This window comes from Phyllostomus hastatus, unplaced genomic scaffold (assembly GCF_019186645.2).
Source record: "Phyllostomus hastatus isolate PE091 unplaced genomic scaffold, TTU_PhHast_1.1 phas_contig_1198, whole genome shotgun sequence".
In the NCBI taxonomy this organism is placed as follows: Eukaryota; Metazoa; Chordata; class Mammalia; order Chiroptera; family Phyllostomidae; genus Phyllostomus; species Phyllostomus hastatus.
This window is the reverse complement of record NW_025333547.1, coordinates 54634-73341: the sequence shown is the minus strand read 5'-3', so window position 1 is coordinate 73341 and position 18708 is coordinate 54634. Positions and strand designations below refer to the sequence as shown.

Sequence of the window (18708 nt, the reverse complement as noted above, 5' to 3'; positions counted from 1 at the left end):
GGGCAGGTTGACCCATCACCACCATCGAGTTCGTGGACTGGGAACTCCAAGAGTGAACATGAGAGCCCAGAGTGACATAACCCACAGGGCTCTGCTACAAAGGGAATGAGCTTAGGAAGAAGCTGCATGACTCCCCTTTCAGCTCCCCATCCCCGGACTCCCAAGAGAAGCAGATCTCTGTGCTTCCCCTTGAAATACCCACCGAATTCCCATATTTACCCTACACAAACCTGGCTTCTGAAAGCTCAAGGGAAGGTGGATGGTAGGATTTTTACTGCCACCTTCTCAGATTGCTGGCATCTGATATCAGTAAAAGCACAATTATAATCCAGTACTTGTCTCTGCTTTTTGGTTGAGTGGTGACAGAGAGGAGGAGTCTGGACTTGGTTGCCCTCCAGTTTCAAACTGAGGGCCAGCCAAGGGTGGGGAGCCAAGCCTGGCCATCTTCCCACTCAGTCTCCATCATGGCACCCAGGCAAGTCGCTCCCCACACCTTTCTTTTCTGAAAGAAAGAAAGAAAGAAAGAAAGAAAGAAAGAAAGAAAGAAAGAAAGAAAGAAAGAAAGAAAGAAAGAAAGAAAGAAAGAAAGAAAGAAAGAAAGAAAGAAAGAAAGAAAGAAAGAAAGAAAGAAAGAAAGAAAGAAAGAAAGAAAGAAAGAAAGAAAGAAAGAAAGAAAGAAAGAAAGAAAGAAAGAAAGAAAGAAAGAAAGAAAGAGAAAGAAAGAAAGAGAAAGAAAGAAAGAAAGAGAAAGAAGAAAGAAAGAAAGAAAGAAAGAAAGAAAGAAAGAAAGAAAGAAAGAAAGAAAAGTTGGTTTTGAGAGTACATTTTCTAAAGCTGGGGACTATGAAACAAACAAGGGCTTAGGATAGAAGAAGCAACAGGAGAGCCCAGGCAACACTGCCTCAGCTCACTGGGACTAGGGGACTTGGAGACAGGGCCCCGGGGTTATCCCAGGAGGAGCTGCCATGCCCATTGCTCCCCTGGGGACAAGTCTCAGAGGGTCCCTTAGGGTTCAGGAGATGCTCACTTGTCGGGGAAGAAAGTCGTGGGCAGGCTCTCATAGGGGAGAGAACCAAGGAAGTAATTGTTTTTTTATTTCTAGAAAGGTTTATTCAAGACAAACTGAGCAAGCTCTCAAATGCTCTGGAGAACAACCATTGGCACTTTCGTTTCTCCATTTGAAGTTCGAGGGGTGGGACAAAAGGAAGATGGGAGAAAGCAAGGTGGGACCTGGAGTACAGGAGAGTTAACAAGATTATCCGCTCTATTGAGGGTAATTATTTCATAGGTGCATTAACCTAGATGCACAGAAACAATGCACAGGGCTTGCTTAAGGGAAAGGTCATCCTTTTACTAAAAAGTTACATGTCTGGGCTGTGACTACCCGCTGTGACCTGCAGAGGAAGTTATGATCAGATCATCCTGTGAAGTTACTTTCTGTAGAACCCCTTTGTACACCCCCAGTCCTTCCTTTTGTCCATGAAGCCATATGCAGGATGCATTGGTGAGTGTGGTCTCAGCACTAGCAGGCTCATTTCAAGGAAGTGTCAGTGTGGACGTGGGCTTGACCCTGGGGATGGGGGCAATTCTGTCACCATGGGATCAGAGTTAAGGCTGAAATGCCGCCAAACAGGAAGGAGAGGTGAATGGAAGGGCAGTCAGGTCATATGGCCGTCACTGGGAAACACACACTGGATCATTTCTATTCTAGGAACTACCTGATTGAAACAGATCTTTCCACAGAGGGGATTTCTCTGAGTTCTGTCTGTGACTATCTTGCTTTGGGAGGCAAAGGGAATAAAGGAAAAAAGTTGATTAAGTTTAGGCACTATTTTAAGAAGGCAAACCAGCATTTATCAACCCCTCCTGAGACCTGCCTGACAAGATAGCAAAAGGGCTCATAGGTAGAATAATCGCTAATGTCAAGGGAGACTTATGTGTATGGTCTTTGCTCGACCCCCATAATGCAGTAAGTCTTTACAAATTATAACTCGTATTCTGCCAATAACCTTTGAGTGAGGTGTGCACTGTTTGCATCTGAGAACACAGGGGCCCTGTCTACTCTCTGCTGCCCCTCCTGTCCCCGGCCCCCTCTGTCCACCAGTACAGCCAGGCTCAGTCCTCAGTTGAGTCCCATCAACGGGCCGTATGGACACCAGGTTCACTGGCAGTTGAGTAATTCCATTTGTTTTCCTGTTGATCTTGATGAAGAGTTCTTTCTGTCAGAAAACAAATAAAACTAGGACTTCTGGCCAAGAAGGAGGCGTAGGTAGGTATACTTTGTCTCCTTGCACAACCAAAAGAAGGACAACAACAAATTAATAAAAATAACAAGAATTGCTACAAAATCTAACTGTATGGAAGTCTGACAATGAAGGAGTTAAAGAAAAAACATTCATCCAAATGGGCAGGAGGGGCTGAGACGGGCAGTAAGGGTGCAGAGAACTTGTGGCAAGGTGACGTCTGGAGGACCGAGGAGGGAGAGGAGGTGGCTGGTGGACCAGGACAGGTGGTGGCTGGTGGACTCGGTGGTCTCATATTTGGGTGCAGAACAACTGGGGAAGAACAACTGGGGAGCAAGACAGATCGTGCAACCCAGGGTTCCAGTGTAGGGACACAAAGCCCCAAAACCTCTGACTATAGAAACCTGTGAGGGTTGAGGTGACAGGAGAAACTCTCAGTCTCACTGGACAGTTCGTTAGACAGACCCACAGGGTTGTAGATCATACATAAACCCACTCACCTGGAATCAGCACCAGAAGAGCCCAATTTGCTTGTGGGTAGCCCGGGGCTGGGGGCAGTGGTGGTTGAAAGTCCCCAAGAGCTGAGCAAGTGGCATTGTTCCCTCTCTGACACTGTCCCCCACAGACAGAGCCACAAGGCAGCTATGTGGGTTACCCGGCACTGGTGAATACCTAAGGCTCTGCCCTTTACTTGTGACAGGCACACAGAGACAAAAAAATATGGCCCAAATGAAAGAACAGATCAAAGCTCCAACAATAGAACTAAGCAATGAAGAGACAGCCAACCTATCAGATGCAGAGTTCAAAACACTGGTGATCAGGAAGCTCACAGAAATGGTTGAGTGTGGTCGCAAAATAGAGAAAGAAGTGAAGGCTATGCAAAGCGAAATAAAGGAAAATGAACAAGGAACCACCAGTGACAGGAAGGAAAGCGGGACTCAGATCAATGATTTGCAACAGAAGGAAGAAAGACACTCAAGCAGAACACAATGAAGAAACAAGAATTCAAAAAAATGAGGAGAGACTTAGGAACCTCTGGGACTACTTTAAACATTCCAACATCTGAATCATGGGGGTGCCAGAAGGAGAAGAGAAAGAGCAGGAAATTGAAAACTTATTTGAAAAAATAATGAAGTAGAACTTCTCTAATCTGGCAAAGGAAATAGACTTCCAGAAGGTCCAGGAAGCTCAGAGACTCCCCAGGAAGTTGGACCAAGGAAGCATACTCAAGGGCACATAATAATTACATTTCCCAAGATTAAAGATAAGGAGAGAATCCTAGAAGCACCAAGAGAAAAGGAGACAGTTACCTACAAAGGAGTTCCCATTAGACTATCAGCTGATTTCTCAAAAGAAACCTTGCAGGCAAGAAGGGGCTGGAAAGAAGTATTCCAAGTCATGAAAAGCAAGGACCTACATTCAAGATGATTCTATCCAGCAAAGCTATCATTTAGAATGGAAGGGCAGATAAAGTGCTTCCCAGAGAAGGTCAGGTTAAAGGAGTTCATCATCACCAAGCCCTTATTATATGAAATGTTAAAGGGACTTATCTAAGAAAAAGAAGGTGATAAAAAAATGTGAACAGTAGAATGACAACAAACTCACAGCTATCAACAATTGAACCTAAAAAAAAACCCAAAAAACTAAGCAAATCACTAGATAGGAACAGAATCACAGAAATGGGCATCATCTGGAGGGTTATCGGGGGCGGGGAGGAGAATGGTCAAAAAGGTACAAAGAATAAGAAGCATAAACAGTAGGTACGAAGCAGACAGGGGGAGGTTAAGAGTAGTTTAGGGTGATGGAGAAGCTGAAGAACTTAGATGTACAACCCATGGACATGAACTAAGTTGGGGGAATGCTGGTGGGAGGGGGTACAGAGTGGAGGAGAATAAAGGAGAGAAAAAAATTAGGACAACTGTAATAGCATAATCAATAAAATATATTTTAAAAAAGAAAAAATGCAAAAGAAAGAAAACAGATAAAACTAGGGCTCAGATTTCACACACATTTCCCCACTGCTTCAATGTACTCTTGACAGTTCCCTCACATTTCTGGGAGCTCCATTTATTTCCCCCGTCTCCCTCCTACAGCCAAGATATTTTTACATGAGGAGGGAGAGGAACAGTGGAACGTGAAAAAACATGGGTCCCCCTGTTAAAATGTGATGATGATGGCCAGGCCTTGAGCAGGACACTCCAAAGCCTCCCCTCCCCCAGAGTGGCCAGCCCAGGTCTGGGGCTCCGCCCAGTTCCCTGCAGCCCCTCCCACTGCTGCTCACTGAGGCTGCCAGGTGCAGTGCTCACTGCCCAGAGGCTCCTGTGAGGGCACATGACGGGTGCTGCTCCTTCTGACCCCTGTGGGCACCCACTGAGTGTGTTGTGCATTAGCCAGAAGATGAAGATGGAGACACAGAAGAGGAGTGGGGAGAGGAAGGAGAGGAATCAAAAAGCTCCTATGAAACCAATCAATCAATGGATCCATCAATCCCAAGGGAATCTAAAGGTAACCCAGAAGGCACAAAGTACAGATGTGGGGGGAAGAAATAATAAAACCAATGCTGAGCTGCGAAAACATTTCCAATCAAGACGCAAACCCCAGAAGCCAGGAGGGGAGAGTGTGAGTGATTGGGCTCTGAAGAGTTAACACTGCAGCAGCTGCCACCACCCAGTCAGCCCCACGGGAGACCACAAGCCACTGTGAGCAACACGCCCGTACACAAATGGTGATGATCCCCCTCCCACAGGGGCCTGCGGGTCAACGTGAAATGACTGACGCCAAAATTTTATCACAGCTGACAGTGTCGTCCCTACACCGAAAATCCTTGCGGGTTGGATTCCAAGTGGGGCACGTACTTATTTTCTGTCCGATACCTGGTGGGGGTGCAGGCGGGAGGCAACTGGTCTGTGCTTCCCTCTCACATCGACGCTTGTCTCTCTTTCCCTCGCCACCCTCCCTTTCTCTCTATAATTAATAAGCATATCCTTGGGGGAGGATAATAAATAAATAAATACATACATAAATATATAAAATGGGTGCGTGATAGGAACAAATAATTCTTAGGGAAGTGACTTGCCCAGCATCACGCAGCTCTTGGAGGGCAGGGTCAAGGCCAACACCTTCTGATGCTGCTATTTCGGGAGGAAAATGTGCTTTTAATAATTCGACAGGTCCCAGGTTAGTCTCTGCCTGTATAAACACAGAGACCGAAGCTCACACTCCTCCGCTTGTAGTCACTTCTCCAGCTGGTTTGTTAAGATGACAGAGCTGGTGCCATACAACACACCAGCCTGGCTCCCTACTCCTGGGAGCACCTCTCACTTCCTCCCTCACCCCACGGCCATGAACTGAGCTCCAGCCAAGGGCAGGGAAGCAAAGCCCGGCCATCTTCCTGCTCAGTCTGCCATCACCGTTCCCGGGCTGGTCACTCCCCGCTCAAGGCCTCCGTGTCCCCACAGGGCACAGGGCCCAGCACTGAGCTGACAGGGTGGGAGAAACAACCTCTCAGGTTCCTGAGTTCTCAAAAGCAATCCTTTGTCCCCATCAATCTCAGCAGCAGCCCCAGGAGCAGCCTCAGGTTGGCCAGGACATCAGCAAGGGAGGCTCAGACTCACCTGCCCTCCTCTACCTCCTGCTTTCCCCAGTCACCCAAACAGTCACTTAATACCTGGGGTCCCTGGTCATGACTCAGGGAGCTCAGGACCCGAGCCCAGTTCAGTGAACCCACCCCAGCCATTTCCCCTCCTCTCCAGCATTCAGGGCCCCAGGCAGGGGAGGAAGCCCTCAGGCACAGCTGGGGCAAACCCAGGCTCTGAGCTTGTTTCCCTCCTCTGCAGAATAGCAACACAGTCCCTGCCTCAGGGAGTCGTTGTGAGGATGGATGGTGCGAGGGGGGCTCCTACCCTCCCCAGCTTACCAAGGACCCTGCTCTGGTGGAGCTGGAACAAGACCTGGTTGCTCTTAGCTGTGCAGATCTGCTCGCCAGAAGAGTCAGTGCGCAGACCAGAACCTCTTCTCTTCTCGGAAGTTACTGGAACCAAAAGCGAAAGCAAATGCCTCAGTTCTGAGAAGCTCACCACCAACCACATCACTCACAGGGTTCCACTCCAAACTGATCATGACCTGCTTCCTGAACCCTCTGAGGAGCAACCCAGACCTGAAACTCAGGGCCTTCTGGAAGCCCAAGCCCATCCTGCCCCCTGCTTCTGGAAGGAACACCAGCCACTCACAGACTGGGGGATCCTGAGCACATTACCCTCCTCCCCATGGGCTTGTCCCCAGACCCCTGGCCTCTCATGCTCCCCACAGCCCCCAAAATGCCTGCCCCGTCCCCCTCTCTGTCAGCAGCAGTCGGCACCATCCCGGACCCTGCAGGTGCTCCTTGCAGACCTGCTGCACTGCACTGTGCTCCTTCTACTGGAGACCTCGTGCAGGCAACTTCCAGACTTTTCTATGTGGGCCCTTCTGCCAGCAGCAGCAGCTTCCACAACATGGAAAAAGATGCTCATCTTTCAAAGCCCAAATGTGGTATCACCTCCTCCAAGCAGCCCTCCAGCATGAACTCCACAGGGTCCCTTGTCCCCTGTTGGCTCTGCCCCCATGGCACCTGGAGGAGGGGCCTGAGCCCTCAGCAGGGCCACTGTGTAGATGTCTCCCCTGACCCATTTGATCAGGTCCCTCTTTAGATTGTGCCTGGTGGCAGGGACAGCACCTTGGTCTTTGAGCCCGTCCCTGGTGGTAAGTGCTGTTTGGATGCAGACAGAAGTCTGTGGGAGCGCTCAGAGGGACTGCTGCTGCCTTCCCTCCTGGCTCGGTTCCTCTCACCCCAGATCCCTTCCTCTCCTGTAAAAGGGACTTGTTTCCTGTCAAACAAGACTTTTACAAGAAGGCCATTGTCAAGGGAGCACAGGCAGGTCTGCCAACAGGAAGCAAGCCTGTTTTCCTGTTTGTTGTTACAATGTACTGGGGTGTGGAGGACCTAAGCCCCCGCCTGTGCCCAAGCAAAGAAGGGTCCTCACCAGCTGAAGACCTGAAGCAACTGAGGCACAGCCTTGGGCATCCTGCTGGAAAGGGTTTGCATCCTCACTGCCCGCTCCGCTCTCCTGGAGCTTCTCCAAGACACAAGGCCCATAAATCTCCCAGACTTTCTCTCACTGATCAGCCATCCCTGAGCAGAGGACATTGTCTTGCAAACACCTGTAGCCTGGACACCTGGGACAGGTGAGCAGGGTGACTTGCCCTCCCCGGGGGTCTGCTACACTCCCTTGAAAACCCTCCCACCTTCTCCCTTGCTGCCACAGTCGTTTCAAACTCTGCTGCCTGGACCAAAGAGTTCAGCCTCGAATAAAAGCCCATAATGGGATCTTCTTGGCTCCCTGTCCTTTCTTAGCCCCCTGGGCTACCTAGTGCTCGGCTCCTGGCTCCTGAGCAGAGCAGCCACCGTGCCGCAGGGCTGAGGGCGAGCCAGGCACCGGGCAGGCACCTGCGTGCCTCTCCCATTCAATTCGCACCCCAGCTCCCTGGAGTCATCAACCCCATTTCACAGCTCAGGTGATGGAGGACGATGACCCATGGCCTGTAGATCCTGCAGATGCTGGGCTTCTCTGCCTCACCTCCAGGCAGGGGTGGTGGGGCCTGGAGTGAACCACACAGGCCCACCTGGCCATTCCATCAGAAACTGTTCATCAGAGGGCAAATGTCCATGGGCCACCACGGCACCCTGTCCCCTGCTCTGTAGGGAGGTGCAGCAGAGGGATGGACAGTGTTGTGTGAGGACACACAGCCCAGTGTCCTCTCACACTCGCCCCACAGACTGCGCCAGGATGAGGCCTGCTTTGCAGAAGAGGAAGCCGCGGTGAGGGGAGAGGCCAGGGCTCTCACCAGGCAGCTCAGGGGAGGAGCCAAGTCTCAAACCAAGGGTCCCATTTGACCTTTCACACTTGTTACCAATTACTTTTTGCCATTTTTCCCCTTGTAACCTCCCTGCTTGCCGGTTCTTCTCCCTTCCTCTAGCATGACTTCAGCTTCACACCCAGACAATCCCGTGTGAGATGCGGAACTCAGCTCAACATCCATCGGAGCTGCGGTCCTGGTACCGTGGGCGTCCTCTGGTGACAATGCAGAATGGGCTCCAGAGGGACACCCCTGGCCTCGAGGGACACAGTCTCCTGGTGGGACGACAAAGGTGGGGGCTCCAAAGCCAAGCTGAGGTGAGAACTAGGCATCTCCTGCCTCCGGGGCCATGAGCAGAGATCACCCCACTGAGGGACCAGAGGCCCAGTGTCGGGGAAATGGGACTCAGCTGGACAACCCACATCACAGAAGGTCACCTGGGATGGCAGAGGCCTCAGAGTTGGGGTCTGGGCCAAAAGCTGTGGTTGACAGCTAGCAACGTTCAGCCCACTGTGAACAAAATCCAACTCAGGGGAAAAGTAACCCCAAAGTCGCTTAGAAAGGCGTCCGGCCTGCCCCAGCAGCATCGCCTGGTGGAGGCTGGAGGAGGCACCCAGCCAGAGGCACCCAGCGCGCACCCTCAGACACCCTGGCCCATCCCAGGCTCTCCCACAGGAGGGGGGCACGCGTGGCTCAGACACGGTGGGCATGACAAGTGCTGTGCTCCAGAACAGGGGCCCTGTCTCCCGGTCACCCTCCCTGTCATAGGGACGGTGGGGTGGGCAGGGAGCCTCACACTGACATGTGACAAAGGGGTGCCTTCCCTGTGAAGGTCAAACAGGAGCCCAGGGCTCACTGCTTGTGTCCAACCTTCAGTCAGGTGGGTCCACATCCCCACTCTAAGGAGAGACGTTGTCCCTCCCCCGACCTCTTGCTAATGTGGGAGCATCAGTCTTCCTGGGCCGGGTCTCCACCTTGTGCCAGCTGGGTGTCAAGCACAGAGAAGGTACACTGTAAGCAATGAGCCAAGGCTTATGGAGACGCGCTCAGCGTCCCTGACCCTGGCCCCGCCTCCCTTTCTTGCGTCCTCCCCACTCAGGTCTGTGCCCAGCCTCCCCGCACCACCGCAGGCTCCCAGGAGGCACAGAGCAGGCGCCTGCTGCCCAGACCAAGCGGCTGCCTTCAGGCCGCCCTCTGTGGCACATGGACACCACGAGACACACGGCACGGGGCACGTGGTACTCTTTATTGTGACGCCCAGTGGGAAACATGGGTAAACCAGCTTCCTGTGGTGGTGACGGCTGCAACACATGCTAAGGCACTTTCATTCTGTGAACCAGGGCAGGGTTGGGAGTGCCATTCACTCCTTTGTGACAGTGACAGCAACTGGGACCCGGATCAGAGCTCTGGAGGCACGTGCAACTTGTAAGCACCTTCATGATTCCTTGACTTTGTTTTCCTTAAAAAGAATGCCTTCTTTGCCATGATTAAGTCTACATGCAGCACATACAGAACAGTTAACAATGCAGGGAAATTCAGCAACCAGCGTAGACCAGTGTAGGACACCCTACTCTCTTCTAAACGTCTGTGCAGGTGGTGAGCTCTTCCAAGATACTGAGTCGAAGGTGCAGACAAACCACCTGGGCCCCTGGCCCTGTCAGATGTGCTGTCAGACTTGGGACAAGTGTAAGGTTTTCTTAGACCCTGCCGAGCAAATAAGCAGCCAATTAGCCATGAAATCAGGCAGATGAGCTTTATTTTAGAAGTTTGTGCTCCCGAGCGAGATTTCCTCTGCCCATGCAGAGAAAGGGCGAAGGAAAGTCTGTGCAGAGAAGGGAAAGGCTGGGAGTTTTATATGGCTTCACTTGGCTTGGCAGCCAAGGATTGGTTCTTGGTGAACAAAGAAGAAACATATCACTGGTGGTTCCTGGTCTGACAACAGCCACCACTTCCGGGTCAGAGTTCAGCCGCCATATTACTTGTAGTCCAAACGGCAGACACATTCGGTGACCATATTCCTTGTACTCTAAACATCAGCCATATTTGTAGACCAAACGCTATAATTGTAATTAGGTTCCCAATTGTCCAACCCGCCCATCCTGACATCCCAACATCTTGCTGATAGGAAAAGGGTCAAAGGACGAGGTGGTCTAATCTGCCTTTTTTCGGCTGTCAGAATGGGGGTGGAGGGGAGGGCCGAGAGGTCGGCCATTTCTCCTCTATCAGGGATGTGGGGAAGTAGTTTTGGGCCTGAAGCAGCATCTGGTTGAAGGTAACCCAGGAGGCTTCACGAATTTTTTCCTGGAGAAAATTTAGGAAACAGGGCCAAACGTTAATAGATGCAGATTATTATCACTGGCCCTAGGACCAGGGCCAGGGTGGTAAAGAGTAAAGGATGTCAACATGGGGTTATTGTTTCGAGAGAGGCAGGGTCTTGGTGTAATTTGTCCCTGAGGTCCTGTAGGGTATTAACATTTCCCTCTACTAGGCTGCTTTCATTTATATAGAAGCAGCACTGTCCCGTCAGAAAGACATACTCCTCCTTATTCTGCTGTTAGTAGGTCCAGGGCTCTGTGATTCTGGAGAGCAACCTGGGCTACTGAGGTTATCTGTCTCTGCAAAGATGCTAGAGAGGTGGTGAGGCAGGAGATAGTCAGGAAGGAAGCTCCAGAGGCCCCGCAGGGCTGAGGTAGAAAACATCTATACACAACAAAGACCCCCTAAGACGGGTTGTTCCTGTTTTCTGGGATAACTCTGAATCATGGAATGCGCCTGCCTGCGCACTACCCCTGGCTCATTATAATATCATTATAATGAAATAACATTGTGGGACTCCCTTCTCCAGTAGCCAATCAAGAAAATCATGGGAAACCACACATGCGCAGCAGCTTTGGAATCCAACTCCTTGTACCTGCGCAGGAAAAGCCCGCCAAAGACTAGCCAGGGAGATTCTGCCCTATAAGAATAGAATCCCCCCAGCCCACGTGTGCCTTCTCTGTTCAGAGTTGGCCCACTCCCGTGTCCTGTGGAGTGTACTATCACTTAATAAATCTTCCCTCTTTCTTTATGCTATAAACTTTGTGTGTTTGGTTCAATTCTTTGCCCTCGATCACTAAGAACCTGCTTACCTGTGCACACCTGTGACAGTGGCAGAGGCATCAAGGGCCTGCTTCAACTCAGCCTGTAGTTGGCGAGTGGCTTAGAGACTGTGTGCTAACCCAGCGCTGCCTATCCCAGTTGGTGGCAGGGTTGTGAAGGTTGTACCTACTAGTATGAGCAGGAAGACTGACCCGTTTTTCTTCATGCCTGGTTAGTTTGTCGCTGAGCTTCCCCTCTCCATAAAGCATAAGCTGTGGGGTCAGCACGGTCAAGAAGCAGGGGAAGGCAGAGGCAGAGTTAAGGGTTCACAGCAGCATTCCATTGCACCAAAAAAAAAAAAGTACCGGGGGGGCTGTTGGTTGTTCCTGATGTGGGAATAGTTTCATTGCAGGGGGAGGTGCTACCAGTGGCATAACATACCTGTAGCTGGCGTCCAGGATCTTGGAGAAGAGGTACATCCTTTAGGAGGAAAAGTGTGGGGGAGTCAGTGACCTTGAGAGGATTAGGGATGGAGACCACTGTGATCAGAGAACGGTCGACATAAGTATATGAGAAACAGTCAGTAATATTTCCTATATCAGTAAGGTTTAGGAGGGAAATACCTTGATGTGGGGTTTTAATCCATGGACCTGGAATGAGAGCTTGGTATATTTCAATAGAATTCCTAGTATGCGAATAGGAGAGACTTTGGTACAGTTTTCCCTTTACTCCCTGCTCCCATTTGGAGTCCCATGGGTCATAAATAGCAAAGCGCCAAGGCTGGAGAGTACTCCATTCATGGAATTTGCAAAAGTAGTAGGGGCAGCCTCAATCTGTGTCTGGCCAGAGTGTGCAATTACTACCCATCTGATCATAGAGAAAGCAGAGAGCATGCCATCCATATGGGGCAATCCAGCTGTCTAGCCCTTTAAAGCTACTTTTGGAAGCAGAGAGAAGGATGGATGTAGAGCAACTGGAGGGAGAGAAATCCGAGGAAGTGACTGGGTGAGAAACCACCTGTCCATCTTTGTTACAGGTCTTACGTATGAAGAATCTCCGAATGTATTTGCTTTGTAGTTTAGGGATGGTCTCTGACAGGCATGGGTGAGTTAGGAAGAGGAGAAGGAGGATCAATAAAAACTTAATCGGGAGAACCTGGTGTTCGAGTAAAGCAAACTCGGGTATTTCTTATGAGCTGCGCTGACCACTTCTCAGAGGCAGAGGCCGGCTTGAGGCAGAGGCCAGCTTAAGGCAGATTTGGACTGGTGGGCAGTGCCGGCCTGGTCAGGATCCCGAGTTCCAAACTAAGGGATGTACTTTTTGTAAAATCTGCTTTGGGATATTATTTTCCTTCTTGTCTTTACAAGCTAGCATAATTATAAGGACCTTATCTGAGACCTCCTGAAACTGTAAAATAGCTTCCAGTCTGGCCAAGAGGTTTTGTCCTAGCAGTGGTATAGGGCACTGTGGAATAATCAGAAAAGAATGCTTTAAAAAGTTGGCTTTTAAACTGACAAGTGATAGGGGGCATGTTGGAGTTCAGTCAACCCCCATGACTGAGATCTGGGAAGGGGTAAGGGGACCAGAATGTGATGGCACATTCCCTGACTAGGGAGCTCCCGTGTCCACTAGGAATGAGATGGACTTACCCACTATTTGTTGCATTACCCTGGGCTTGGCGAGGGTGATGAGTGTCTTTGAGTCTGGGCCGTGTCAGTTGCCCATGAAGCCAAGTACCTTTAAGTCCCGAGAGGAGTCCTCACCTTGGCTAGCTGGTTGCCCTCGTAGAGGCGCCAGGAACGAGCCTTTAAGGGGACAGGCATCTCTCCAATGGCCCAGCTGCCAGCAGTCAAAGAGCACGGTTTTGTGGGCGGTTGAGGGTTTGGACATTGGCAGGCCCAATGTCCTTCCTTACCACATTTGAAGCAGGCTCCTGGCAGCGTTCCTTTTGATGACCCGGACTTTGACTTGGCCCCTGGGCTGATGTCCTGGGTTTTTGGCTAGCCTCAGGGCTGCTACTATAGCCTGCATCTCCAGGGCTACCTTTTTTCTGCTACAGGCGCGCTTGGCGAGCAGCCTGAGCATTTTTGTCCCGGTTGTTAAAAACTTTGAATGCCATGTTTACCAGATCTCGGATGGGGGTTTGAGGACTGTCCTCTGCCTTTTTTTTAGTTTTTTCAAATGTTTGGGGCTGACTGAGTTATAAGGTGTTGACATATTACTACCTGTCTCTCTGGAGACGATGGGTCTATATTAGTGTATTTCTGAAAGGCCTTTACCAGTTTGTTGTGGAAGAGTGCAGGGTTTTGTTCCCAATTTAGTTAGAACCATGTAAAGGTCTTTCCAGGCCATATTAAAGGCAAGGGTTAAAATATGGAAGTTACTGATGAGTTGAGAGGGATTTTTAGAAAATTTTCCTAGGCCTTCCTTGTACTGCTGCTGATCAGCTATTGAGAAAGGCGCATGTACCCAAGTAGGGCCCTATTTAAGGAGGAAAAAAAATGCCATAATCTGCTGTTTGCCAGCATTACAAAAGCTCTGGCTGCTGCAGTGCCCCGCCCCCTGCTCTGCTCAGGACAGAGGCTGGAAGAAAAACAACACATACAAAAACTGCAGAGATGTTTGGCTTAGGACTCGGGCACAGCTGGGGGAAAAAAAAAAAACCACCTCAGTTTAAAATGTTACCTTCTCCACAGCACTGGAGAGGCAGGTACCCTGCTGTTTTGAGTGGCCAATTAATTACTCTATTGTTTTGAGGACCTACAGTAGACCTCAGGTTTAGAAGGTTACAGTGCTCCAAAGACTTAATTCCACAGTTTTTTTTTCTGAGTTTTACAGTCAAGGATGGAATGAGATTTTCTTTTTTTGTACCCTTGTTTCTAGGCAATGTGGGCATAGTGGGGCCAAGCCCAATAGAAAGCTGAAATCGACTGCAAGGCTTGGGTTAGGCAGGTAAGAATATCATCACCTCCTGCTGTGCACGCATTAAGGATGAAAGGCATGGTTTTACAGATTAGATGGCTGCCTGGCTAGAAAATAAACACAGCAGTTACTTGGTCAAGCAGACAGGCATGAGAGTAGTCAGAGATGCAAATGGAGCAGTCAGAGAAAGGAGCCTGGAAAAGCCAGAACTTCCACTTCAGGCTAAAACTTTGCTCTCTCTTCTCAAAGATTACACCTAAGTGGGCAATGTGCCACAGGGATGAGACCGTGTGTGCCTTTACAGTGTGCCTCTGGCTGTGTGGACATTCGCTTGCAGTTGGCAGGAAACCTAGTGTTCTTTTCCAGTTCACATTTAACGTAACTCCCCACAGGTGTTTTTGTTGCTGCGAGCGCCCCTGTGGCTTTTAAATGCTTGACCCGTGCCCATGGGGTGCAGTTATTTCTTTAGAGAGGGAGAGAAAACAAGACATTTGCCCAGCAGACATAACATTGTCCACCCCCTTCAGTTTTTTTCAAGGGGTATTCGGATGCAAATTGAGTTGTTAGAAGTTACTGGGGGAGCTGCTGCAGGCTTACAACTGGCTAATCATTCAAACTGACTTTTCTTTCTTTCCTGGTCAGGTTTGGAGGCAAAAAAGGCTAAGAAATGCAAGTAGTGGGTTAGATTGTGTTGCTTGTGTACAGGGCTTCCAAAAGCCATTATTCCTTTGGTTATTCCTAACTTTTTTTTACATGTTTCAGTTTCTCCCCTGACTGTCTAATACAGCCAGGGGAGCTCGGAGTGCTGGGTGATCAGCCCTTAAGTGCACTTTCCAGGACCAGCAGGAGGTTAATTATGTGATTGGAATTTCCTTAGGCCCTTGCACGTCTCAGGGATTGACCTCAGAAACCCCAGTAAGGCCCCCACTTACCTAGGGCCACTCAGAGATTTGGGCCGGGGGGAGGTGGGGGGCTGCCTCTTTTCTTCAGAGCCCTGGCAGAACCAGAGTACTCATTTCAGATATCCTTGTGTTTACTTCTGAACATGGGCTTAGCACTTTCAAATTCCCCTCCTCCACAACACAGCATTTCCTTAACTGTGAAGGTGAGATTATACTCACTGTTTCAAACGACTGGAGATAAATGGTTAAGTTTTCTGGCACAGCCTTAGTTTTTCTCCCCCCGGCAGAGGCCTTACCGGGTGAAGGAAGGCTGCTGGATGGTGAGAGCTGGTAGGGCAGGGGGAAAGGAGGAGGGAGAAAGGCCCTCAGAGGGACAGGGAGAATGAGGAGGGAAACAAGATGTTCAGGAGAGTCAGAAAAAGAAGATAGGAGGCTCCGGAGCAGTTAGTTTTTGAGAGAGTGCAGATTCAGAATATTTCCAGGGCAAGAGGACTTGTGCCGTGGAACAATGGGTGCACAAGTCCAGGCAGGAGCACAAAGTTCTGAAGCTCTGAATGTGGGGGGACCTTAGACTATTTTTCCAGTCCGTCTGCAAAAATTATTTAGGTAAGGGTAACGAAATTGAAAGTGCCTTAAGCGGGGCCAGGTTTTGCAATTACTGCACTGATATAACGGCCAGACCGTAAAAGGCAGAAAAATCAGCCATTTCTGTTTGAGGCCAGACACCCTAGAGGCGACTTAGGACCTGGTTTGAACCCCTACCCACTCATTCCTGGTCCCAAGGATGAAAGATCAGTGACAGAACTGGCATCCCACAACTCAAGTCACAAACCAAATCAGACAGAAAGGGAATAGAAGCCTACAGGACATCTGCTCCTAGACTTGAATCGCAGGAGAACAGTATCTCCCACAAGGGGTACCCCCAACGCTGCACCATGATTTTCGGTTAGGAAAGCAGCCTTTCCCACAGACGGGGAGCTAGAATGAAATGCAAGGATCAGGAAGTTAAGGGATGGCGGCACTTACCCTGATTCGGTGCTCAGACTGGTGGGGTAGCCAGAAGGCCTCCTCGGGGAGCCGGGAGAGGAGCAGTCTTCAGCAGACAATGACTCCTCCCAGGTTTCGGCACCAAATGTAAGGTTTTAGTAGACCCTGCCGAGGAAATAAGCAGCCAATTAGCCGTGAAAACAGGCAGATGAGCTTTATTTTAGAAGTTTGTGCTCCCGAGCGAGATTTCCTCTACACATGCAGAGGAAGGGCCCAGGAAAGTTCCCCACGGGAGAAGGAAAAGGGAGGGAGTTTTATATGGCTTGAATTCGGGTGAGAGCCAAAGATTGGTTCCTGCTGAACAAAGAAGCAACATGTCATTGGTGGTTCCTGGTCTGACAAGAGCCACCTCTTCCGGGTCAGAGTTCAGTCACCATATTACTTGTAGTCCAAACCGCGGCCATATACGGTTACCATATTCCTTGTAATCCAAACGGTGGCCATATTTGTAGTCTAAACGCTGTAATTGTAATTAGGTTTCCAATTGTCCTACCCCTCCCATGGTGACAACAAGTCCCTTAACCATTACTTTTATTTGGCCCCCAAGAGAGTTGGGAGAACACACTGCTGGCCTTTCCAGCTTGGCCCCTAGGCCCTCCCCGTCTTCTTGGCCCAAGACCCTCTGGTGACAGGGCTGGCTACACTCGGCAAAGGAAGGACGGGTCATCATTGCACTTCAGACATCTTAGGATCGGGAGGGGGACGGGGCACTGCCCAGTGTGATTGGGGAGGAGGTGCCTCCCTGCTCACGCCTGGCATTCTGTGCCCTGCACAGAAGGGGCGCCCCTGGGCCTACCCTCGCCAGGCCACCCAGAGCGCATAGGAAAGGGCTGATAGAGCAGAGGGTGTGAGGTCACCACGTGTGATTGCCAACAGCAAAGATGGGGGTGGGGGAAGAGCTGGTGGTGGAGCCAGCTCTTCACCTGTGGTCACAGGAAGGTGACCACACTTCTGGGGTGCTGGGCTCTGTAAAACTCCTGAGGGTGAATAAAAACAGATGTGTAGAAAACTCTCTGGCCCACCCCGGTGGCCTTCCTTCTTGTCTCACCGCCTTGTGCTTTTGGGAAGAGAAGGCCGAAGGTCCGGCAGGCCCCGAGTTCCTGAGTCCAGGGCCCAGGATCCCGACTCTTTGGTAACGGATTCTAGGGCGCAGGGGAGGGGAGCGGGAGAGGTGGCAGCAGAGAAGCCGAAGGCCCTCAACAGAGCCTGGGGACCAGGGAAGGGAGCACAGGCCTGAGGTCCCCAAGCCTGGTGGGTGGGGCTGAGAGTTTGGTCACAGCAGTCCCAAGAGTGTGGGGGGCTGGGAAGGGGAGGTCGAGTTATCCCTTTGTAGGTCGTCCTACTCTGGTTGGTTGGTGGGTCTGTCCTTCTTGGGAAGCAGGAGGAGAGACTATTTGGCAGCTTTGGCCTCAGGCCCCTTTACTTAGCTGTCCACCTCCTCATCTGAGCTTTCACCAGCCAATGGCATGTCCCCATGCCTGGGGGCAGAGGCAGAGGTCAGAAGGCTGGCCAGGGTGGCTCAAGCACAGCTCACACATTCCATAGCGACCCCTATAGGGTAACTGGTGCCCAACACCCCATGGGACAAACTACACAGGGCCTCTGCGCCACTGCCTCCAGGCAGGATAGGGCAGCTACCAGAGCAGGTTGCTAAAGTGTTCCCATCACCCCATGACACTAGCAAACAGCTCTAGGAAATCAGCACATATGAAAAGGGGGGAAGGCAGAAAAATAGATGGAGGCACCTCCCACAAAATGCCACTCTTAGTGCAACTAAGTATAAGACCGGGAAACCGAGAGATGCGGACGCAGTGTGCGCACACTGGCGCGTTCTTCCATCACCTGGGGAATATGAATATTAACCACTGACCAGAACATCTGCTTATGCTCACTGAGCTTTGACAGAGGACTGTCGTGAAAAGGAGGCAGAAATGAGGGTGGGGCATGCTGGAAGACCCCTGCCTCTGCCATTTCTCGCCTCCTGGACGTCAACAAGCCATGGAAAAATGAGGAGGCCCCTCTCTGTCCCCATGCCTAGTGAGGTGACAGCAGCCTCTGCCAGTGAGCGCTCTCCCTGCACCTGGGACAGGCGGGCAGGGGCTACATCTGCACAGCCGGGTGGGAGCAGCCCCACCAGCAGACTTCCCAGCAGGATGGGCTGAAAGACCCAGAGTTCATGGTTTATGCCTCAGGCTGGGCCACAGCCCAGGTGGCAAGAAGATTCCCAAGGGGCAGTGGCCCCTGAACCCACTTTCTCCCCTCAAGTGCTGTGCTCCCTGATGCCCAGCTGAGAAAGGGAACCACCTTCACAGGAGCTTCATAGACTGCATGGTGCCATGCACAACGAACGAGCTTTTGGAGGGAGAAAGATGCTCTTGCTCAGCACAGTTATCTCCCAGGTGGCTTGGAGCCCCCTACCTTTCTCTCAGAGAGGGTCCCCAAAACCCGTTGCTTGGCCATGGGCAGCTACTCTAACTCCAAAGGCCCCAGTGAAACACGACGTCCCTGTCAGGAGGGGGAAACAGCCCCTGGGACTCGGGGACAGAGACCTGGTTCCTGACTGGACTCAGGGACAGGACTGCAGATGGGCTTGGACACTGCCCCAGGCCACAGGACAGGGACAC

The 18708-nt window shown here is 50.9% G+C and overlaps 1 long non-coding RNA gene across 1 annotated transcript; it reads right to left on the bottom strand.

Annotated features, from left to right (window-relative positions):
- Positions 1-5314: 5314 nt before the first annotated feature.
- Positions 5315-7081, bottom strand: LOC123824976. The gene is made up of 3 exons (XR_006786785.1): positions 6955-7081; positions 6160-6273; positions 5315-5432 (listed from the first exon to the last, which is right to left on the bottom strand). It is a non-coding gene; the product is annotated as an uncharacterized LOC123824976 (long non-coding RNA).
- Between the last annotated feature and the right edge of the window lie 11627 nt (positions 7082-18708).